This window comes from Ovis aries, chromosome 3 (assembly GCF_016772045.2).
Source record: "Ovis aries strain OAR_USU_Benz2616 breed Rambouillet chromosome 3, ARS-UI_Ramb_v3.0, whole genome shotgun sequence".
NCBI lineage: Eukaryota > Metazoa > Chordata > Mammalia > Artiodactyla > Bovidae > Ovis > Ovis aries.
The window spans coordinates 6,755,674-6,778,800 of record NC_056056.1 but is presented as its reverse complement, the minus strand read 5'-3'; the positions used below and the strand labels follow the sequence as shown (position 1 = coordinate 6,778,800).

Sequence of the window (23,127 nt, the reverse complement as noted above, 5' to 3'; positions counted from 1 at the left end):
CCAACAAGGGAAGCCCCAAACTGCAACTGGAGAGGGGCCCCGCCTCAAGAAAAGCCTGCCCAACAATGAGGACTCAGCATGGCCCAAAGTGAAAATCAATCAATCAAAAGAAGTGTCCTCCTAAAAGGAGAGGCCATAGAATTAGGGGAGAAGGCTGTGAAGACAGACGCAGAGGTCAGAGAGGAGACAAGATACTCCGCTGCTGGCCTCAAAGGTGAAAGGAAGATGAACCAGAGAACGCAGCCTCTAGGAGCTGGACAAGACTAGGAGGAGAATTCTCCCCAGGGGCTTCTAGAAGGAACCAGCCTTGTGGATACGTAACTGTAGCCTACCGAGATTGATTTTCGGCTTTTGGCCTCCAGACTGTGAGATAACACATGTGTGTTGTTTTATGCCACTAAATTTCAGGTAATTTATCACAGGATCCATAGGAAACTAGCGTACCGTTCTACTGTCTTTTAGTACCACTTTAGTTTTCCAGGAAATTCCCAGGCAAACGGTTTGACTGTTCATTACAGGAACTTCTCAAAAGATCCATCAGCTCTTCAGTGATGATCAACAGTTTGTGAGCCCTTTGAGTTTCTTGCTTCAAAATCCTCACCCAGCTGTGTCCTCCCCTCCCCATAGCCCCTTCCCCAGGTGTGCGGTGGGACCTTGGCAAAGGCAGTGATCTTGTTGCTTTGCTGGGGGGCTTCTCAATGACTCAGCAAGTGAAGAATCTGCCTGCAGGGCAGGAGACGCAGGAGACTTGGGTTTGATCCCTGGATTGGGAAGATCCCTGGAGAAGGAAATGGCAACACACTCCAGTATTCTTGCCTGAAAAATACCGTGGACAGAAGAGGCCAGCGGGCTCCATAGTCCATTGCATCACAAAGAGCTAGACATGACTAATCACTAGCAGGAGACCCTGGGGAAGTGGGGAAGATGGCAAAGTTAGTTTCTGGCGCCCATTCTGACCTTGGACCTGCCCAGAAGGACAGCAGTGTCAGTCTGGTTACCCTAAAACTGGGTTCCCCCTTGGTGGGTGTTGAGTCAAAAGACATACCAAGCCAAAGATCAGGAGCAGGAAGGATTTATTTCTTGCAGCAAGTAAGAAGAACCCTGGATATCTTTCCGCAATCAGTGTCTCCCCAACAGCATAACTGGGGATGTTTTAAGCTGAGGGTATATGCTTATTCATAGACTGGCTTGAGCAGAGGACAATTCATCAGAGAATCATGGCAAAGGTTGACAGTCCAAACTTTGAAAGCGAAAGTGAAGTCGCTCAGTTGTGTCTGAGCAATCCCATGGACTGTAGCCTACCAGGCTCCTCCATCCATGGGATTTTCCAGGCAAGAATACTGGAGTGGGTTGCCATTTCCTTCTCCAGGAGATCTTCCCGACCCAGGTGTTGAACCTGGGTCTTGAGCATTGTAGGCAGACACTTTACCATCTGAGCCACCAGGAAGGTCTAAGCTTTCTCATGATGTACTCTGCATATAAGTTAAATAAGCAGGGTGACAATATATAGCCTTGACATACTCCTTTTTCTATTTGGAACCAGTCTGTTGTTCCATGTCCAGTTCTAACTGTTGCTTCCTGACCTGCATACAGATTTCTCAAGAGGCAGGTCAGGTGGTCTGTATTCCCATCTCTTGAAGAATTTTCCACAGTTTATTACGATCCACACAGTCAAAGGCTTTGGCATAGTCAATAAAGCAGAAATCGATGTTTTCTGGAACTCTCTTGCTTTTCGATGATCCAATGGATGTTGGCAATTTGATCTCTGGTTCCTCTGCTTTTTCTAAAACCAGCTTGAACATCTGAAAGTTCATGGTTCAGGTATTGCTGAAGCCTGGCTTGGAGCATTACTTTACTAGCGTGTGAGATGAGTGCAATTGTGCGGTAGTTTGAGCATTCTTTGGCATTGCCTTTCTTTGGGATTGGAATGAAAACTGACCTTTTCCAGTCCTGTGGCCACTGCTGAGTTTTCCAGATTTGTGGCATATTGAGTGCATCACTTTCACAGCATCATCTTTCAGAATTTGAAATAGCTCCACTGGAATTCCATCACCCCCACTAGCTTTGTTCGTAGTGATGCTTTTTAAGGCCCGCTTGACTTCACATTCCAGGTTGTCTGGCTCCAGGTGAGTGATCACACCATCGTGATTATCTGGGTCATTGATTAAAATTCCAAGGCTCAGAAAATGTTATTATCATTCCCCAGGTTTCGGTTGATCTGGGGGCCAAGCATATAAGGAGGCTTTAAATTCTGAAAAATGCCTAGGAATGTGCTTCAGGTGGAAACTTTACATGGGAGTTGTTACAACTCCTCCTGCCTGATAGCAGTTTGTTCTTTGGTTCCCTTAAACTCATTATTACTGAGACCTTTTCAAGGACTAGCACTGTGGCCAGGCTCAGATCACAAAATGGCTTAGGTCAAAATGGCTTCTCTTGTGTCAAAAAAACTATATATGGTTCTTTTCTTCTTGGACCCCCTACCCTATCTTACAGCCTAGCCTGTGCTCCAAAACAGCAGAGGCCAAGAAAAGACCTGTAGTAGAAGCAGCAGTGGTGTTAGTCCCTCAGCTGTGTCTGACTCTTTGCGACCTCATGGGCTGTAGCCCATCAGATTCCTCTGTCCATCAGATTCTCTAGGCACGCATACTGAAGTGGATTGCCATTTCCTTCTCCAAAACTTAATGGCTTATAGACTCTTTGCGACCCTATGGACTGTAGCCCGCCAGGCTCCTCTGGGATTTCCCAGGCAAAGAATACTGGAATGGATTGCCATCTCCTTTTCCATTGGAGCTTTCCAAAGCAAGGATCGAACCCGTGTCTCTTGCATTGGCCGGCAGATTCTTTACCACTGAGCAACCAGAGAAATGCTCCAAAGCAGCAGAGACCAAGGAAAGACCTGAGCAGAGGGTAAAGACACTGGCCGTGGACTCTGAAGCCAGATTCAGCTGGCCTCGAATCCCAGAGCCAGCCCTCAGCTGCCCTCTCTGAACCTATTTATTCAACTGTAAAATTCAGCCAACACTCAGTCACTCCCCACAGTAGTTGTGGGAACGAAGAGGAGTCATGTCTGATTATTAAGCACCTGGTACATAATTGACCCTCCATCAGTTGGAGCCTCTGAACCTTGGTTTCCTCATCAAAACGGGGATAATGATGGCTAGCCAGCAAGGTTGCTGGGAGGGAGACTCTTGGAAAATGCCCACTCTTGCTGCAGGGAACAGTGGGTTGGAGGGGTTGGGGAGGGGAGGGGAGGGGCTAGCTTCTTGCCCATTTATATGGGCCAAGCCTTCCTTTATCTGGACAAAAGATGTGTTTGACACCCATGTCACTGGAGCATGGGGCTGCCAGACAGATTGCCCTAGCCTCATGAGATAAATGTTAGAACACAGTCAAGGACCATCACAGAAAGCAATGGATGTCCTGAAACGTGTTTTATCTCTGACAGGAGACTGGGAAGAACTGTGCTAACTTGCTCCTTGTTGATGTTTTGTCTGAGAACGGAGGATGCCCACCTCTCTTGCCGTCAATTCAGGGAAACCACTGGAGGGGGCTGTCTCCCTCGTCCAAAAGCTCTGTTATGGGGCAAGGGTCTTTCTCTGCACCACCCCAGAACTGTGGGCTGGAGACAACCAAGGGGGGACCCTCATGTTCATCCCTCCTTGGGCCAAGGGGCCTGCTTGGTCTTCTAAAATAGCTAGGTAGAAACCTCATCAGCAGAGGCAGGGAAAACCAGGGTAGACAAAGATTACCTACTGTAACCTGTAGCCGAAAATAAGAGGGACTTAGTGGGGGAGGCCCTTCTGACCCACGTGTGTGACTTCACGGTAGGAATCTTTTCCTCATCGTCTGCTGAAATGAACCAACTAAGCCAGGGCCCAGTAAGGACAACAAACCCTTCTCTGATCTTCTTTCAAGAATTTCCCTAAAGCCTCCCTCAGTCTGCCGGAGCTGCCTGCTGTTGTTTTTGGTGGTGGTGTTAATTTTCTCTGAGCTCCGGTCACATTCTTTGCCTGTAAAATGGGATCCATGCCCTGCCCTGCTCCACTCCTTGCAGGGGGCGTGGTGGGGGCGCTGTGCTGGGCAGAGAACAGGAGGTGGGAGTGTGCACCATGGGCCTGGCCCCAAGGCCCCCAGAAAATACAGGGGTGAATGCACAAAAATGAGGGCAAGAGAAGGCCCTGAGCCACCCCGGGAAGAGGCCTGCCACCTGAGCTTTGTAAATGTTTGGTCTTGTCCCGGGTAGTAGTTCCACAGGTGACTATATACCTAAAAATTCACCAAGGTATACTCAATATTAAAGAATAGCTACAAACGTTTCCCGTCCCAAGTCTAGAGCCCTGAGCGGAGAGCAGCTGCTGTGTGCCAGCCTTCTTCCAGCTCACCCTCCTCGGCATTTCCCGAGGATCAGAGACCAAGTTCTTCCCGCTGTTTCAATTGTCTGTGACTTCAGAGGAGGCTTAGAGAGACAAGGAAGTGGCCCCGCCTCAGTTTCTGACCTCGGTCATTATTACTGGGGTTTCCAGGGATGGGGAAATGCAGTGATTTGAAAAAAAAAAAAAAAATTAGACTGTCTCAGCATCATGCCTTCTCAGAAAAGCAATGTTTGCGAAATATGGTATGTGGTCAACGGGAGAAGCAAACCTGGATGAGTGAATGCTTTCAGATGGCTCTGCAGCCCCTCCTGGGGCAGAGGCCACTGGGAACCCTGAGCTCCCCTTGAGATGAGCAATTAAAGGAAGGGCTGTTGCTTTTCATCTGCCAGCTCACCTCTCCTTTCTGCCTTCCTCTGGGAAATCACAATCTTCCTTTCATTTCCTTGCACCCCTATTGCCTGTCATCCTGCTGTGGCAGCCAATCAGACTACTCCACCTTCTCAGCATGGGGTAGCCATGTGACCCAGGCCAGCCAATCACAATGTTTTTAGTGTTTGGGCACTGAGATTGGTCCAAGCAGAGCCAATCAGAAACGTTCCCTGGGAGTTTATATTCCCACACTGATAGAGAAATCCCTCTAGGCTCCAGGTTTGAGGGTGGTGGGGCTGGGGCTGGGGTGGTGTTGGCCTGAAGCTGTATGCAGCCATTCACTTTTGCGTTCTCCCTGCATGGTGCCGGCTGTTGGTTATTCTCAAGGAAACAGAGAGACTCCAATCTCTTGACTCATCCAGCCTAGGAGTCTAGGCGTTTCCTTTTTAGCTTCAATAAAACATCACTCAAATCACATCCCTCCTCCGCTCCAAACTCTGCAGTGGTGCCCATCTCACTTAGAATAAACGCCAAAGTTTGGACAATGGCCCATGGCCCTAGCCCATCTGGTCCCCATCTGGTTTTCTATTAACTTCTTTTTCACTCCTTCCTGTCCTCATTCATTCAGTTCAGTCACACTGCTCTCCTTGCTGGTCCTCAAACATAGACCTGACGCTGTCCTTCCTCTGATCCCTCTGCCTGGAATTCTCTCCTCCCAGACATCCATTGCATCGACAACTCACCTTTAAGTCTTTCTCAAGTCTCACCTTCCCGATCACTTTGAATCAGTTTTGAAGCCTGTCTCCACCCCCAGCTCTCCTGATGCCATTTCCCTATCTCCACTTTTTCTTTTCTTAACACATATCACTCAGAGACACATCAGATAACTTATTTAGTATCCTTACCCAGCAATTCATTCCAGTATTCTTGCCTGGGAAATCCCCTGGACAGAGGAGCCTGGCAAGCTACAGTCCATGGGGTCACCAGTGTCAGACACCACTTAGTGACTAAAACACTCTAATACCTGGCTTTCTTGGGCAGGGGTATCTCTTTTGTTTACTAGTGAACCACCAGCATCAGTCCCACACCTGACACATAGACACCACTGTTACTTATTGAACTGAATTGAACAGAAGTAAGGCAATGGCAACCCACTCCAGTACTCTTGCCTGGAAACTCCCATGGATGGAGGAGCCTGGTAGGCTGCAGTCCATGGAGTCTCGAAGAGCCGGACCCGACTGAGCGACTTCACTTTCACTTTTCACTTTCATGCATTGGAGAGGGAAATGGCAACCCACTCCAGTGTTCTTGCCTGGAGAATCCCAGGGACGGCAGAGCCTGGTGGGCTGCCGTCTATGGGGTCGCACAGAGTTGGACACAACTGAAGAGACTTAGCATGCATGCATGCATGCAAGCTAATTTGATTTGGATATCTTAATAAATATATCTAGAATATGAATCTAGTCCAAAATCCGTGAAGTCCCAGAGTTCAGTTCTGCATTCCAACTCCTCTCTGCTTACTTCTTGGAATTCCCCTGCAGCGAACCTGGCTGTCTCTCCTGCCTGCCAAGCAAAGAGCCCAGGAAGAGGACTAGGTGTCTCTGAGGGGGCTGGCTGCCAGGCAGGTTGGGACCAGAACAAGATTGCCCCAGGACACCTGTCTTTGATAACTATTCAGTTAGGGCTGGAAAAGAAAACGCGATTTCAAATTTGGATAGTTGGCACGCTGACAGCACAAACACTCATCCAGCAGTGTAGAAATACAGAAGCTGACCTTTATTGGCAAGGATAAATGGTTAAGATCGGAAGCCACCCATCAGTGAACCAGGCTGATCTGGGGCTTCCCGAAAAGCTATGACAAACCTAGACAGCATATTAAAAAAGCAGAGACATCACTTTGCCAACAAAGGTCCATATAGTCAAAGCTATGGTTTTCCCAGTAGTCATGTACAGATGTGAGGGTTGGACCATTAAGAAGGCTGAGTGCCAAAGAATTGATGCTTTCCAACTGTGGTGCTAGAAAAGACTCTTGAGAGTCCATTGGACAGCAAAGAGATCATTCCAGTCAATCCTGAAGGAAATCAACCCTGAATATTCACTGGAAGAACTGATGCTGAAGTTGAAGCTCCAATACTTTAGCCACCTGATGCGAAGAGCTAACTCGCTGGAAAAGACCCTGATGCCGGGAAAGGTTGAAGGCGGGAGGAGGACGGGGAAACAGAGGATGAGATGGTTGGATGGCATCACTGACTCAATGGACATGAGTTTTAGCAAACTCCAGGACATAGGGGAGGACAGAGAAGCCTGGCATCCTGCAGTCCATGGAGTCAAAGAGTTGGACAGGACTTAGCTATTGAACAGCAGCAACAGGTGGCGCTACTGATAAAGAACCCACCTTCCAATGCAAGAGATGAGAGAGACTTGGGTTTGATCCCTGGATCAGGAGGATCCCCTGGAGGAGGGCATGGCAACCCACTCCAGTATTCTTGCCTGAAGAAGCCCATCGACAGAGGAGCCTGGTGGGCTATGGTCCATAAAGAATCTTTATGGTCCATAAAGAATCATACATGACTGAAGTAATTTAACATGCGTGCCTGCCAAGCTGTCTGTCTAGGCTCCTGACCCTGAAACCCATTCTTCAGATAACCTGAGTCAGATGGGATGATGGCCCCAGGGTCACTGTGGCATTTCCCTCACACCCAACACTGGGCTAATCACAGGCGTCATGATATTCAACCTTCCTGAGAAGAGATGACTGTTAGACCCACTTTTGAGATGTGGGGCCCAGATGGAAGCTGTACTTGCCCTGGGTCCTACAGCTGAGCTTTGGTCCAGGAGGACATTCTTTTAATTTATTTACTTATTTATGGCTGCACTGGGTCTTCGTTGCTTTGCATGGGCTTTCTCTAGTTGCGGTGAGCAGGGGCTGCTCTTCGTTGCTGTGTGTGGGCTCCTCATTGTGGTGGCTTCTCTCGTTGTGGAGCACAGGCTCTAGGCATGCAGACTTCAGTAGTTTCAGTCTGTGGGCTCAGAGGTTGTGGCCCATGCGTTTAGCTGCTCCACAGCATGTGGCATCTTCCCGGACCAGGGATCAAACCCGTGTCCCCTGCATTGACAGGTGGATTGTCATCTACTGCCCCACCAGGGAAGTCCAAGGTGGACATTCTTGTCACAGAGTCAGTGCTGTTCTACCAGGCCCACAGGAGCTGGTACGTGGCAGGCACTCAAGAGGCAGCAACCTTTACTGTGTAATTTTAAATTATTTTTGGCCCCACCATGTGGCCTGAGGATTCTGAGTTCTCTAACCAGGGATTGAACCTGTGCCCTTTAGCATAGAAGCATGGAGTCTTAACCACTGGACCGCTAGCGAAGCCCTCTCTTATAAATCTTTTTTTTTAATTTTTAAATAATTTTCAAGTGTAATATAAGGTCCTTTCCACTCTCTCCAAGCTTCTCCACATCAGGAAACTCTTCCTGATGAGAAATAGCAGGATTGCTCAGGTGTAAAGCCCAGTGACTACCCAGAAAAGACTGGATAGTCACACAATGGAATGTTATTCAGCCATTAAAGGGAATGGCATACTGATACAGACTACAGTTCGAACCTGAAAAACTTCAAGACAAGAGAAGGAGCCAGACCCAGAAATCCACCTACTGTGTGATTCTCTGGCTAGGTGCCAACTACAAACTGTCACTTCCCAAGAGCACTGCCAATGACCGAACAACAAGGCCTTTGCCATCTGCCTCCACGGAAATTGAACCCCCTGCTGCTATAGGTGATGACCCTCAACAACCCCTGAGGGAGTTCAGGGTGGAGGGAGGCACTCTGTGCTCCAGGGAATCTGGTGGGACAGATCTTTAGATAGTTGGATGTTTTTAGGAACAGATTGTATGATCTCAATCCTTGCATCTCCTCATATCTAGAGAAGCACTAAATCCCTTCATGTTGACATCAGACCCTCATGACTAACAAAACCTTTTGTAAAATGAGTGCTTCGCGGCACTGAACTCCCCCTTCACTGAACCCTTCAGTTCAGTTTAGTTCAGTCGCTCAGTCGTGTCTGACTCTGTAACCCCACGGACTGTAGCATGCCAGGCCTCCCTGTTTATCACTACTCGCGGGGTTTACTCAAACTCATGTCCATTGAGTCAGTGATGCCATCCAACCATCTCATCCTCTGTCGTCCCCTTCTCCTCCTGCCTTCAATCCTTCCCAGCATCAGGGTCTTTTCCAGAGAGTTAGCTCTTTGCATCAGGTGGCCAAAGTCTTGGAGTTTCTACTTCAACATCAGTCCTTCCAGTGAATATTCAGGACTGATTTCCTTTAGGATGGACTGGTTGGATCTCCTTGCAGTCCAAGGGACTCTCAAGAGTCTTCTCCAACACAGTTCAAAAACATCAATTCTTCGGTGCTCAGCTTTCAAAGTCCAACTCTCACATCCATACATGACTACTGGAAAAATCATAGCCCTGACTAGATGGACTTTTGTTGGCAAAGTACTGTCTCTGCTTTTTAATATGCTGCTTAGAGTGATCATAACTTTTCTTCCAAGGAGTAAGCGTCTTTTAATTTCATGGCTGCAGTCACCATCTGCAGTGATTTTGGAGTCCGAAAAAATAAAGTCTGACACTGTTTCCACTGTTTCCCCATCTATTTGCCATGAAGTGATGGGACCAGATGTTCCCTGTTCTTAGTTTTCTGAGTGTTGACTTTTAAGCCAACTTTTTCACTCTTTCACTTTCATCAAGAGGCTTTTTTAGTTCTTCTTCGATTTCTGCCATAAATGTGGTATCATTTGCATATCTGAGGTTATTGATATTTTTCCTGGCCATCTTGATTCCAGCTTGTGCTTCATCCAGTCCAGCATTTCTCATGATGTACTCTGCATAGAAGTTAAATAAGCAGGGTGACCGTATACAGCCTTAATGTACTCCTTTCCCTATTTGGAACCAGTTTGTGGTTCCATCTCCAGTTCTAATGGTTGCTTCCTGATTTCTCTGGAGGCAAGTAAGGTGGTCTGGTATTGCCATCTCTTTCAGAGTTTTCAACAGTTTGTTGTGATCTATACAGTCAAAGGCTTTGGCATAGTCAATAGAGCAGAAATAGATGTTTTTCTGGAACTCGCTTGCTTTTTCGATGATCCAATGGATGTTGGCAATTTGATCTCTGGTTCATCTGCCTTTTCTAAATCCAGCTTGAACATCTGAAAGTTCACAGTTCACGTACTGCTTCTATTAGGTCCATACCATTACCAAAACCTTATATACTGACTTTTCCGCACTGCCACTTTGGAGCAGTCTCTCAGAGCTCTCTGAGATGCTGCCTCCTGGGCTGCAGTCCTCATTTTGCCCCAAATAAAACTTAACTCACAACTCTCAAGTTGTACATCTTTTTTTTTAAGTCGACATAGGCAATATCCAGGAGAGGCAAATCCAGAGACAGAAAACAGATGGTGGCCAGGGGGCAGTGGAGGGGGCATGGGAGTGATGGTTTGATGCATATGCAGTGTCCTTGGGGGAAGATGAAAGTGTTTCAGAGAGGGTTGGTGGTGATGGGGTGCACAACAATATGAACGCGCTTGATGTCGCTGAATTGTACACTTTAAAATGGCTAATTTTCCATGAAACAGAAAAGCCAAGGTGGCCATCTTGTTTGTGGCTGTATTTGCACACCTAGAGCGGCGTCTGCATAGAGCTGTGCTGGGTCAGCGTTTGTCGGGAGATGGACTGCCTGCCTGTGTGTGCAAGAGGCAGGTGAGTCGCTGGGGCTGGCCGTGGCTCCCATCCTTGTCTGTCTCCGGGGAAGGAAACACCCTTCTGGCTCTTCCGAGCTCTGACCCAGCGTGTCCTGGATGGACCCCATCTGCTGCTCCTGGGCTCCGGGCCTCAGATCCGGGCGCTGATGCAGTCAAGCAGGATCAGCAGTTCCTGGAAACAGCCTGGGGACGTGACATAGCCAAGAGGAGCGGGCGGAGTGAGTAGGAGAGAGGAGATATGTTTGTCTCAGCACGAACCACGGCCAAGACTTTTCCAGGGAAGCGGCAGTCAGCCCAAGCATGGACTCCAGACAGAGGCTCCGGGATCAGCCAGGGTCGAGGCCCTTCCCTGCCCGGGGTGCTCACATCGAGTGGAACATGCCAGCCTGCTCTCCCACGCACACCACCCACCGATGCTGCTTTCTGTGTCCGGCTCTCAGACACATTGGGAGCCCATTTCACGGGAGGCCCTGGAGGGGCTCTTGTGCATTCCTGAGATCATGCTCAGCATGTGATGGCTCAGGGGACAGCTGGCTGAAGTTTTCAAAGGCAAGAACGATGGGAACACCCCCACCTCCCACTTCAGCAGCCTCCAGGCCCCCAGACTTCTTCCACTCCACCAAAAAAAGCACCACCCCCTCTCCCTCCAGGACAAAGACAGTCTTTTATGACTGTAGGTTTCTAAACTAATCCTCCAAATATGCCAGATGCTGAAACTGTCCAGGGGGCAAAGAGGTCACTTCCTCCTTTAGCTCTGGTGCAAGGGTCATCTCTGGAAGTCCCGACTAGGCCATCTCCACTCGAACCCTGCCAGTTTGGGGAACTCACTGTCTTCCAGTAATAATAACAAGAGCAACAATAGCAACGGTGGCAGCTGTTAGCGTTAGGTAACCTCCCAGGAGCCAGGCTTCCTTTCCAGGCTGTACCTGTAAATTTGCATTTTGTTTTACATGTTAGGGAGCATTCTCGGGCCTGTTTCCTACATGGGAAAATGGACTCAGGGCTCTGAATGACCTTCTCTAAGGCCACAGATTTAGGCAGAGATGGAAATACCCCAAGACAGAGCCCGTGCTCTCAGCCTCCAGACAGAGCTAAGGTTTGAACGGAAGTCAGCCATTCCCATCCTGCACAACTCTCTGTTCAAAATTCTTCCTTTACACTGAGCTGGATCTGCCTTCCTGGGCCACTGAAAATACTGCTATTCCCTTCTTCTCTGCACTGCCCTTCAGAAATTGGAGGACACGCTGGGTCCATCCCAAATCTCCTCTTCCAGGTGAAACAGCTGCCACCCCATCAGCTGATCCTTAGAGCCCATGTTTTCCAGCGGCCAAGACCCAGTTCAGAAAGATTCCTCTTAGAGGGGCCATCATCCCGTGTGCCACTGAACCAACTCAGACCAGAGGGGAAAATTCTTACCCCTCACGGCTACAGACACAGGAAGCACAGTGACCTCAAGCCGGTCTGGTTACCAAGTTTGTGGGCCTCAGTGCAAGATGAAAATGCAAAGTCCCTTGTTCAGAAGTTATTAAGAAGACAGCAGAGCAGTTAACCAAGCTTAGGACCCTGTGTGAACACACAAGACTGGCCCTGAGCTCAGGGTGACTGAGTGTGGGGTGAGGGGAGAAGGCATGTCCTAATCAAAGCCAGAGAAGGAATAACATCAGGCCTTGATAAGGCCTTTCAGGAGGCCAACATCTTATTATAAATAAGAACAAAACAGTAATTGCTGTTTGTTGTTCAGTTGCTAAGTCACATATGACTCTTTGCAACCCCATGGACTGTAGCATGCCAGGCTCCTCTGTCCTCCACTATCTCCTAGAGTTTGCTCAAATTCATATCCATTGAGTTGGTGATGCTATCTGACCATCTCATCCTCTTGTTGCCGCCTTCTCCGCTTGTCCTCAATTTCCCCCAGCATCAGGGTTCTTTCCAGTGAGTTGGCACTTCGCAGCGGGTCACCAAAGTGTTGCAGCTTCAGGGTAACTTATCCTAAGAGCTAAAGAGAGGTCTCACAACAATCTTTTGGAGCAAATACTCATAACACCAAGATTTCCAATTTTCATAGAAGATTACTGAGGTTCCAGGGAGAAAAACAGCAATAGTAACAGGATCACAAGTGGAGAATTCAAATCCTGATCCGCAGAGTTGCAGACCCATGCTCTGAGCCCCCTTTGCAGTCCAGCCTCTACAAAGACAGAGGTAACATGTCTGTAGGGTGTTGAATAATGTCCCCAGAAAGGATGTGTCTGAGTCCTAACCCACAGTACCTGTGAATGTGCCCTTATTTGGAAATGGGGTCTGTATTAGGGTTTTCCAGAAAAACAAAATAAAAAACAAAATCAGGGACTTCCCTGGTGGTCTAGTGGTTAAGAATCCACCTTCCAACCCAGGTGACATGGGTCCAATCCCTGGCCAGGGAACTAAGACCCCACAGACTGCAGGGCAACTAGGCCCGAGTGCCAGAACTACTGAGTCTGAGTGCTACAATAAAGACCAGACACCTCTCACCCCCCAAAATCAACCATCAATCAAATCATTCATGTGTGTGTGTGTATATATATATAAATATATATATATATATGCTGTAGACAGAGAGGAGAGATTGTATGACTATATAACTATATAGATACAATCTAAATGGCTTCAGTTACGTCTGACTCTTTGTGACTTTATGGACTGTAGCCTGCCAGGCTTCTTTGTCCATGGGATTCTCCAGGCACGCATACTGGAGTGGGTTGCCATTTCCTTCTCCAGGGGATCTTTCCAACCCAGGGGTCAAACCCGAGTCTCCTGAGTCTCCTGCACTGGCAGGCAGGTTCTTCACCACTAGCACCATCTGGGTATCTCTATATAATCCAGATAGAGTTTGTCTATCTATCTATCCTCTAAAGGGATTTATTATGAGAAATTAGCTCCTGTGATTATAGAGTCTGAGAAGTCCTGTGAACTGCCATCTGCAAGCTGGAGACCTGGAAAACTGGTAGCATAGTTCAATCCAAGTCCAAAGGCTTGAGAACCAGGGGAGTCAATGGTTTAAACCTCAGCCTGAGGGCTGGGGAAGTGAGTGAGCCGGGGAGGCAGGAAAAGAAGGGTGAATCGTCATTCAGCCCTGGTGACTGGATGAAGCCCACCTACTCTGGGGAGGGCGTCTGACTTTCCTGAGTCCACTGATTCAAATGCTAATCTCATCCAGAAACATTCTCACAGACACCCTCAGAAATAATGCTTAATCTAGGTACCCAGTGAACCAGTCAAGTTGACACATTAAATTAACCACCGCAGGGTCTTTGCATACGTAATTAAGTTTGTTGTTGTTCAGCCGCTAAGCCGTGTCCCACTCTGTGACCCCACGGACGGCAGCATACCAGTCCCACCATACCTCCCCTATCCTTCACTATCACCTAGGTCCTTAATTAAGTTAAGGTCATCTCAGATTTGAGGTGGACTCAGTGCAATGGCTGGTGACCTTGAGAGAGAACAGAGAAACAGACTCAGACTCAGAACGGCCACGTAGAGATACAGGCAGAAATTGGAGTGATGTAGCCACAAGCCAAGGACACCAAGGGCTGCCAGCCGACACCTGAAGCTGGGAAAGGGGCGGGAAAGAGACTCCCCCGGAGGTGACCAACCCTGCCCACACCAGAATTTCAGACCTCTGGCTTCCAGAACTACTAGAGAAAAAAATTCTGTTGTTTATATGCGGTAGTTTGTCACGGCAGCCCCAAGAAACTAACAAAATGTCTTTCTGTGTTTTTAAAAGGGTCTGCGTGTCCACAGGACACATGTAACTGCTGGTTGGATCTCTAGAGAGTGCTTAGTTCATGTAATCCAGCCAAAGACCAAAGATATCTTTAACCAGTACTGCCAACCTAAAAATAAATCGGCAGGCACCTTCCTGGATCTGCAGAGACCCAAGAACTGCAGATAAGAAGTGTGACTCTGGTTCAACGCCTTGTTGAACAAGGAGCCAGAGAGGAAAGGTGGCTTCCTTTCCTTGGAGAAAGGTCCAAGGTCACCACGAGGGCCAGCCATGTTCGTAAGTAACCATTTTCTAGTAGTCATGTTTAAAAACAAAAAAAGAAACAGTGAAATTAATTTCAATAACTGTTTGAGTTCCCCCAGAATACTGTAATAAATCACCAGAGATTTGGTGAAGTTAAAACTACAGAAACGTAACTCTCTCAAGTTCTGGAGGCTGAAAGTGTGAAACCCAGGTGTCAGCAGGGCTGAGCTCCCCCCGCCCTCTAGGAGAAAATCTGTTCCTTGTCTCTTCCAGCTTTCTTGGCTTGTGGTTGCCCCCCTCCCACTTACAAGGAAGGAAGCCTGGTGTGCTGCAGACCACGAGGTTGCAAAGAGTCAGATGCGACTAAGCTACTGAACAACAACATGTGATTTCACTTAGGGTTTACTAGGCTAATCCATGATAATCTCCTTATTTGAAGATCTTCAACTGAAGACACTCCTGGTGGTCCAGTGGTCAAGACTCCACACTTCGGGGGCATGGGTTCAATTCCTGGTCAGGGAAGTAAGATTCCACAGTCAAAAAAAATTTTAACTGAAACACGATTGCAATAAAGATCCTTTTCCCATTACAGTAACACTTATAGATTCCAGGAGTTAAGACGTAATATCCTTGTGGGATATCATTTAGCCATCATAATAATATATTTTGAGCTTCCCAGTTGGCGCTAGTGGTAAAGAACCTGCCTACCAAAACAGGGAATGTAGGTTTGATCCTTGAGTCAGAAAGATCCCCTGAAGGAGGGCATGGCAACCCACTTCAGTATTCTTGCCTGGAGAATCCCCTGGACAGAGAGGCCTGGCAGGCTACACCCCTCCCACTTACAAGGAAGGAAGCCTGGCGTACTGCAGTCCATGTGATTGAAAAGAGTCAGATGCAACTGAAGTGATTTAGCACACACACAGAAATGTGTTATATTTAACCAATAGATCCAAAATATAATTTTAACATGTAATCAATATTTTTAAATTATTAACTAGATATTTAACTTTTTTTTTCATATTTAGGCATGAATTCTAGACTCGTGACACATCCCAGTTTGGACTCTTCATGTTTCAGGAGCTCAGGGGTCATTTCTGGTTTGAGGTTGCCATAGGGACAGTGCAGCTTTACATAAAATATTCTAGGACTTGTCTTTCTGGTTTTATTTTATTTCCTTAAGACACTTGATACAAAGGTCACAGATGTGATTAGAATCTCAAGTGAAACTCAAGCCTTGAAGTTCAGCTCCCAGGACCTGTGAATCAATCTGTAGAAGCTGCCTGCAAGGTACGGGCCCAAATAGGGGGCTGATTTCAAGCAAGTTGGACTTCAAAAATTCAACTCTGAAAACCCAGCTTATTACCAAAAGAACAGAACTCTGCTTCCTGTCTGTGACGATAAAGTCAACCTAGGGGTTGAGTTTTAGTTTGAAAGGTGCTGATTTTCTATGACCACTTTATGTGTTAAATCTTCTTATCCCACTTTTGAAGAAAGTAAAACTGGGACCTGGAGATGCCCAGTTACCTGCCCTTAGGGCCAAGCGGCTAAGGAGCAGCAGGGAGCACAGGTCTGAGTCAGTTGCTGCCGGGCACCACTGCTTCCTCCCTGAGCCTCACTTTCCCCATCTCTAAAATGGGCATGAGAATAGACCTTCCTCTGAGGATTACTGAGCTAATCCAGGTAGCACATAGAATTGTGACTGGCACTACATGTACATGACTGCTGCTGCTGGTGTTGGGATAGGTTTATTTAAGTGATCCAGTCTAATTCCAGAGGCAGAGCCCTTGGCCTAGGATGTGTGTGTGTGTGTGTGTGTGCGTGTGTGTGTGAAGGGCCACCGGCCCTCCAATTGTCAATCCAGTCGGGATCGAGACCAACATTGAATTAATTACCTGAAAACAGGATAAGAACTATATATAGGGACTTCCCTGGAGGTTCCTTTGGATATACCCATTTGAATGCAGAGTTCCAAAGAATAGCAAGAAGAGATAAGAAAGCTTTCCTCAGTGATCAATGCAAAGAAATAGATGAAAAGAACAGAATGGGAGAGACTAGAGATCTCTTCAAGAAAATTAGAGATACCAAGGGAACATTTCATGCAAAGATGGGCACAATAAAGGACAGAAATGCTATAGACCTAACAGAAGCAGAAGGTATTAAGAAGAGGTGGCAAGAACATACGAAGAACTGTACAAAAAAGATCTTCACAACCCAGATAATCATGATGGTATGATCACTCACCTAGAGCCAGACATCCTAGAATGCGAAGTCAAGTGGGCCTTAGGAAGCATCACTATGAACAAAGCTAGTGGAAGTGATGGAAGTCCAGTCGAGCTATTTCAAATCCTAAAAGATGATGTTGTGAAAGTGCTGCACTCAGTATGCCAGCAAATTTGGAAAACTCAGCAGTGGCCACAGGACTGGAAAAGGTCAGTTTTCATTCCAATCTCAAAGAAAGGCAATGCCAAAGAATGTTCAAACTATTGCACAATTGCACTCATCTCACACGCTAGCAAAGCAATGCTCAAAGTTCTCCAAGCCAGGCTTCGACAGTGTGTGAACCATGAACTTCCAGATGTTCAAGCTGGTTTTAGAAAAGGCAGAGGAACCAGAGATCAAATTGCCAACATCCGCTGGATCATCGAATAAGCAAGAGAGTTCCAGAAAAACATCTATTTCTGCTTTATAGACTACGCCAAAGCCTTTGACTGTGTGGATCACAACAAACTGTGGAAAATTCTTCAAGAGATGGGAATACCAGACCACCTGATCTGCCTCTTGAGAAACCTATATGCAGGTCAAGAAGCAACAGCAAGAAATGGACATGGAACAACAGACTGGTTCCAAACAGGAAAAAGAGTACGTCAAGGCTGTATATTGTCACCCTGCTTATTTAACTTATATGCAGAATACATCATGCGAAATGCTGGGCTGGATGAAGCACAAGCTGGAATCAAGATTGCCAGGAGAAATATCAATAACCTCAGATATGCAGATGACCCCACCCTTATGGCAGAAAGTGAAGAGGAACTCAAAAGCCTCTTGATGAAAGTGAAAGAAGAGAGTGAAAAACTTGGCTTAAAGCTCAACATTCAGAAAACGAAGATCATGGCATCTGGTCCCATCACTTCATGGCAAATAGGGAAACAATGGAAGCAGTGACAGACTATTTTGGGAACTCCCAAATTGGTGCAGATGGTGACTGCAGCCATGAAATTAAAAGGCGTGCTCTTTTAATTTCTCTGAGAAGTTGGCGCAAGCAGCAGGAACAGATCTAAGAACACTGACAAAAGGCCCCTCCCTGAATATCTGCTCCTTGAAAAGAAAAGCTGTGACCAACCTAGACAGCTTATTGAAAAGCAGAGACAGCGCTTTTGTTCGTCTGCGGGGAGGGCTGCTGGCAGGGGCCTGCGGTATGCCGCTTCAGGGAAGGGGCTCGACAATGGTCACCTGGCTTGTTGCCTTTCTGGTTGCCACTCCCCCGGCCGGCCGGACAAGACCGGCCAGTAGCGCGGCACCGATTCCTCTCGGGCTTACAGGTGCTGCTCTGAGCAGCGTCATCCTTTATACCAGAAAGCTGGCGGGCACTATGGGGAAAAAACAAAACAAGAAGAAAGTGGAGGAGGTGTTAGAAGAGGAGGAAGAAGAATAAGTGGTGGAAAAAGTTCTAGACCGTTGAGTGGTAAAGGGCAAGGTGGAGTATCTCCTGAAGTGGAAGGGGTTCTCAGATGAGGATAACACGCGGGAACCAGAAGAGCACCTGGATTGCCCTGACCTCATTACTGAGTTTCCGCCGTCATGGAAAACAGCACACGAGACAGATAAATCAGAGGGAGGCAAGCGCACAGCTGATTCTGATTCGGAAGATAAGGGGGAGGAGAGCAAACCAAAGAGGAAGAAAGAAGAGTCAGAAAAGCCACGAGGCTTTGCCTGGGGTTTGGAACCAGAGTGGATTATTGGAGCTACGGGCTCCAGTGGAGAACCCATGTCCCTGATGAAATGGAAGAACTCTGGTGAGGCTGATCTGGTCCCTGCCAAGGAAGCCGATGTCAAGTGCCCGCAGGTTGTCATATCCTCCCATGAGGAAAGGCTGGCGTGGCATTCTTACTCCTCAGAGGATGATGACAAAAAGGATAAGAACTAACTTTCTTGAATACCAGCGCCTGTCACATCTGACTGTGGGTTTCAAGTGGGGGAAGAAGGAGTTCTCCTTGTCTTGACACCATGAAGGTGGCTTGAGAAGATGTCCTTTGAAGAGCCAGTATAGCCTCTGTGTCCTGCAGCAGCACAGGGGCTTCAAAGCCGCTCCACGCTGTACAGTTTGCACACCCACCCCAGTGAAGGGGAAGGAGGGTCAGTGTTTCAAGGCAACCCGTTCTGAACTTTGCTTAAAAAAAAAAAAAAAAAAAGCAAAGGGCCTTCTATGAAGGACAAAACGTAGAATGGGATGTGGGAGAGCAAGAGACACTGAAGATCTTCAAAGAGCATCTCCACAACCCACACAGCCTTCTTCCCGATAGTGTTAACTCTGCATTTTTACAGCGTAGCATGTGTGTAGTTTTTGGCTATTACTGGTGTATTATTTGGGGTGGGTGGGGTGGGGTGGGAAAGAAGGGAGATGGGTTAGGATCATTTTCGTTAAAATTTGGGGAAACGATGAAACAAAGGAAAGAACAACTAATGATGATTGGGTTCAGAGTCCAGAATGTTGTATCCTTTCAAAAAACGTCATTGGCAACCTAAATGAGCACTGAGAGAGACTGCTTAAAAGCTGTGAGTGCCTGAAACTTAGAAGCCAAGGTATTGCCTGCCTGAGCTCAATGCTGTTCCCAACAAAGGAACAAGAAGCTACCAAAGCTGCCCTTTGGGGGATGGAAACTGGCTGAGGAGGAAAAGTCTTACTGGGGTGTATACACAGGCAGATCATTCTGTCTTAGAGGTGCTACTCATGGAACTGACAGGAAGACCCTTTCTTTTCCTATCGTGACGTTACAAATATCAGCTTCTCCATCCAAGCCACTGGTGAAGAATTTAGGGACGGGCAGAGAGTGGAAAAGGAGGCAAGTGAGTAGGGAAAGACAAGGCCCGGTGCTCATAGGGTGGGAAACTCTTGGAGCCTCTGTTTTTTGAACTTTGAAACCATTGGGGGCAGGGTTCAGTCACTGACAGCACAGGGTCAAGAGTGGAATGATTTCAAAAGCCCTGGTCTCAGGAGAAGGTAAATTTTCATACTGGGGCAGTGGTTCACTTTGAAACAAAACAAATGTTTTAATCCTGAGAATTAACTAAAAGCCAAAACGCTGTCTTGAGTCATGAGATCCATCAGTTGTTGACATCGTCTTGATCTGCATCTAGAACTCCATTGTAATTTTCAGGCGTGTGTTAAGTTTTTGTGAAAACTTTTGTTTAAATGTAAACTTCATATCAACACTGTCAGTTTTTTGTCTTAATAAAACTATATAGATTTATAAAATAAATTAATTAATAAAAAGCAGAGACATTACTTTGCCAACAAAGGTCTGTCTAATCAAAGCTGTGGTTTTTCCAGTAGTCATGTATGGATGTGAAAGTTGGGCTATAAGAAAAGCTGAGCGCCGAAGAATTGATGCTTTTGAACTGTGGTGTTGGAGAAGACCCTTGAGAGTCCCTTGGACTGCAAGGAGATCCAACCAGTCAATCCTCAAGGAAATCAATCCTGAATATTCATTGGAAGGACTGATGCTGAAGCTGAAACTCCAATACTCTAGGCTCCTAATGTGAAGAGCTGACTCATGGGAAAAGACCCTGATGCTAGGAAAGATTGAAGGCAGGAGGAGAAGGGGATGACAGAGGATGAGATGGTTGGATGGCATCTGACATCACTGACCTGATGGACATGAGTTTGAATAAGCTCCAAGAGTTGGTGATGGACAGGGGAGCCTGGCGTGCTGCATTCCATGGGGTCACCAAGAGCTGGACACGACTGAGCAGCTGAACTAAACTGAACTGAACTGGCAGTCCAGTGGTTAAGATTTCACCTTCCAAAGCAGGGGGCATTGGGTCGATCACTGGTAGGGGAGCTAAGATCCCACATGCCTTGTGCCTAAAAAAAACAACCTAAACAACAGAAGTAATATCTAGCAAACTCAATAAAGACTTTAAAAATGGTCCACAGTTCAGTTCAGTTCAGTCGCTCAGTCGTGTCTCTTTGCAACCCCATGAACTGCAGCACAGCAGGCCGCCCTGTCCATCACCAACTCCCAGAGTTCACTCAAACTCACGTCCATTGAGTCGGTGATGCCATCCAGCCATCTCATCCTCTGCCATCCTGTTCTCCTCCTGCCCCCAGTCCCTATCAGCATGAGAGTCTTTTCCAATGAGTCAACTCTTCGCATGAGGTGGCCAAAGTACTGGAGTTTCAGCTTTAGCATCATTCCTTCCAAAGAAATCCCAGGGCTGATCTCCTTTAGAATAGACTGGTTGGATCTCCTTGCAGTCCAAGGGACTCTCAAAAGTCTCCTCCAACACCACAGTTCTAAAGCATCAATTCTTTGGCGCTCAGCTTTCTTCACAGTCCAACTCTCACATCCATACATGACTACTGGAAAAACCATAGCCTTGACTAGATGGACCTTTGTTGGCAAAGTAATGTCTCTGCTTTTGAATATGCTATCTAGGTTGGTCATAACTTTCCTTCCAAGGAGTAAGCGTCTCTTAATTTCATGGCTGTGATCACCATCTGCAGTGATTTTAGAGCCCCCAAAATAAAGTCTGACACTGTTTCCACTGTTTCCCATCTATTTCCCATGAAGTGATGGGACCAGATGCCATGATCTTTGTTTTCTGAATGTTGAGCTCTAAGTCAACTTTTTCACTCTCCACTTTCACTTTCATCAAGAGGCTTTTGAGTTCCTCTTCACTTTCTGCCATAAGGGTGGTGTCATCTGCATATCTGAGGTTATCGATATTTCTCCTGGCAATCTTGATTCCAGCTTGTGCTTCTTCCAGCTCAGCGTTTCTCATGATGTACTCTGCACAGAAGTTAAATAAGCAGGGTGACAATATACAGCCTTGACGTACTCCTTTTCCTATTTGGAACCAGTCTGTTGTTCCATGTCCAGTTCTAACTGTTGCTTCCTGACCTGCATATAGGTTTCTCAAGAGGCAGATCAGGTGGTCTGGTATTCCCATCCCTTGAAGAATTTTCCACAGTTTATTGTGATCCACACAGTCTCCCCCCCCCCAAAAAAAAACCTTTAAAAAAGCAACTGTTTCCTTAAAAAATAACAAAACATAATAATGTGTGTTCTAGGTAAGGAAGAAAGGAGTCGGGGTGTTGCTGGATGGCCCAGGAACCCGACTGACTGGTTGGAATCCAGGGAGTGTACTGGCGAGCCCAGAATGTGGGCCCCTATAGGGGGCTCACCTCTATAGAGATGGCTCACCCAGGGAAGCAGCCCCAGGCTCGTCAGAGCCACCACGGCCACAGCTGATTGGACAGCAGAGAACACCTGACAGCAGGTAGCCAATGGGAGCCTAGCCCACAGCCAGTGAAATCCACAGCTGGGGAGAGCTCCACCCAAACAGATGTCCCCAGGTGTGAACAGAAGATACCAAGAGAGATAGAAAGATGGGCACGGGGATGGAGCCTGGACCGCGAAGGGGAGTCTGAGCTCAGCAGTCCAAGAAGTCTGTGCGAGCAGCAGGAGCAGATCAAAGAACGCTGACAGACGGCCCCTCCATGAATCCGCTTCAGGTCCTCGCCAGCCCTGGGATCGTCACCTGTGTTCCCCTGTCCCCCCGAGAGGTTCCTCTTGCACCGCGGCATCTCACAGGAAGTCCCTCGAACTCTGAAGCCTCAGTGTGGCTCTAGCAACCAGGAAGCTACCTGCCGCCAACCAGAGCTGGTCAGCATGGGTCTGCCACCTGCTCTACATGGCACCAGGGTCCACTGGAGGCTAAGTCCCCAGAGAAGAGCGTTTCAGATCGGGCTTGTCCTCTGAGTACCATAGGATAAGATGACATTTTCCTATGCAACCCTCTCTCTGCTTCCCTTCCCCTGACCTGACCCTAACTCCTCCTCCCTGAAGGCCTCCCTGCTCTCACTTCATCCCAAGAGCCAGATGCCCCCTAACAGATAAGAGCGCAGTATAGACCCAGAACCGCCCCTTCCAGCCAGCAGCCCCCTCCTCACTGTGGATTTGCTACCTGTCCATTCTCTGGGCAAGATTCTGGCCTTGTTGACCCATCAAAGGCCACTAGGGCTGTGGGTTCGTCACTGTTGACCATGTTGGCAGCAGCAACTGAGAAAAGAGACAGACCAGCACTCTGGGGAGAGGGTGAGACCCCAAGGATGAGCAGGCAAGTTTGGCTCCCAGATAAGAGTGAGACCTGGCAGAGAGAATTGGCTTTCCCCTCCCAGACAAGCCAACTGAGAGACAGAGCTTCCACTTGAGCTGGAGACACAAGCTGGGCAGTAAACTTGGTGATAAAGTAAAAATCGTTACATAACAAGATTAACAACAATGAGTCAACTTTAGCTGCTGGACTCTGTGCTCAATACTGTGTATACACAGTATTAGTCAGTTGTCTTCCTTATTCCCATTTTAGAGGTGAGGAAGTTGAGGTTCAGAGGAGTGAAATGACT

The 23,127-nt window shown here is 47.5% G+C and overlaps 1 pseudogene; it reads left to right on the top strand.

Moving 5' to 3' along the window:
- Positions 1-17,776: 17,776 nt before the first annotated feature.
- Positions 17,777-20,018, top strand: LOC121818944 (chromobox protein homolog 1-like; annotated as a pseudogene).
- Positions 20,019-23,127: the final 3,109 nt, after the last annotated feature.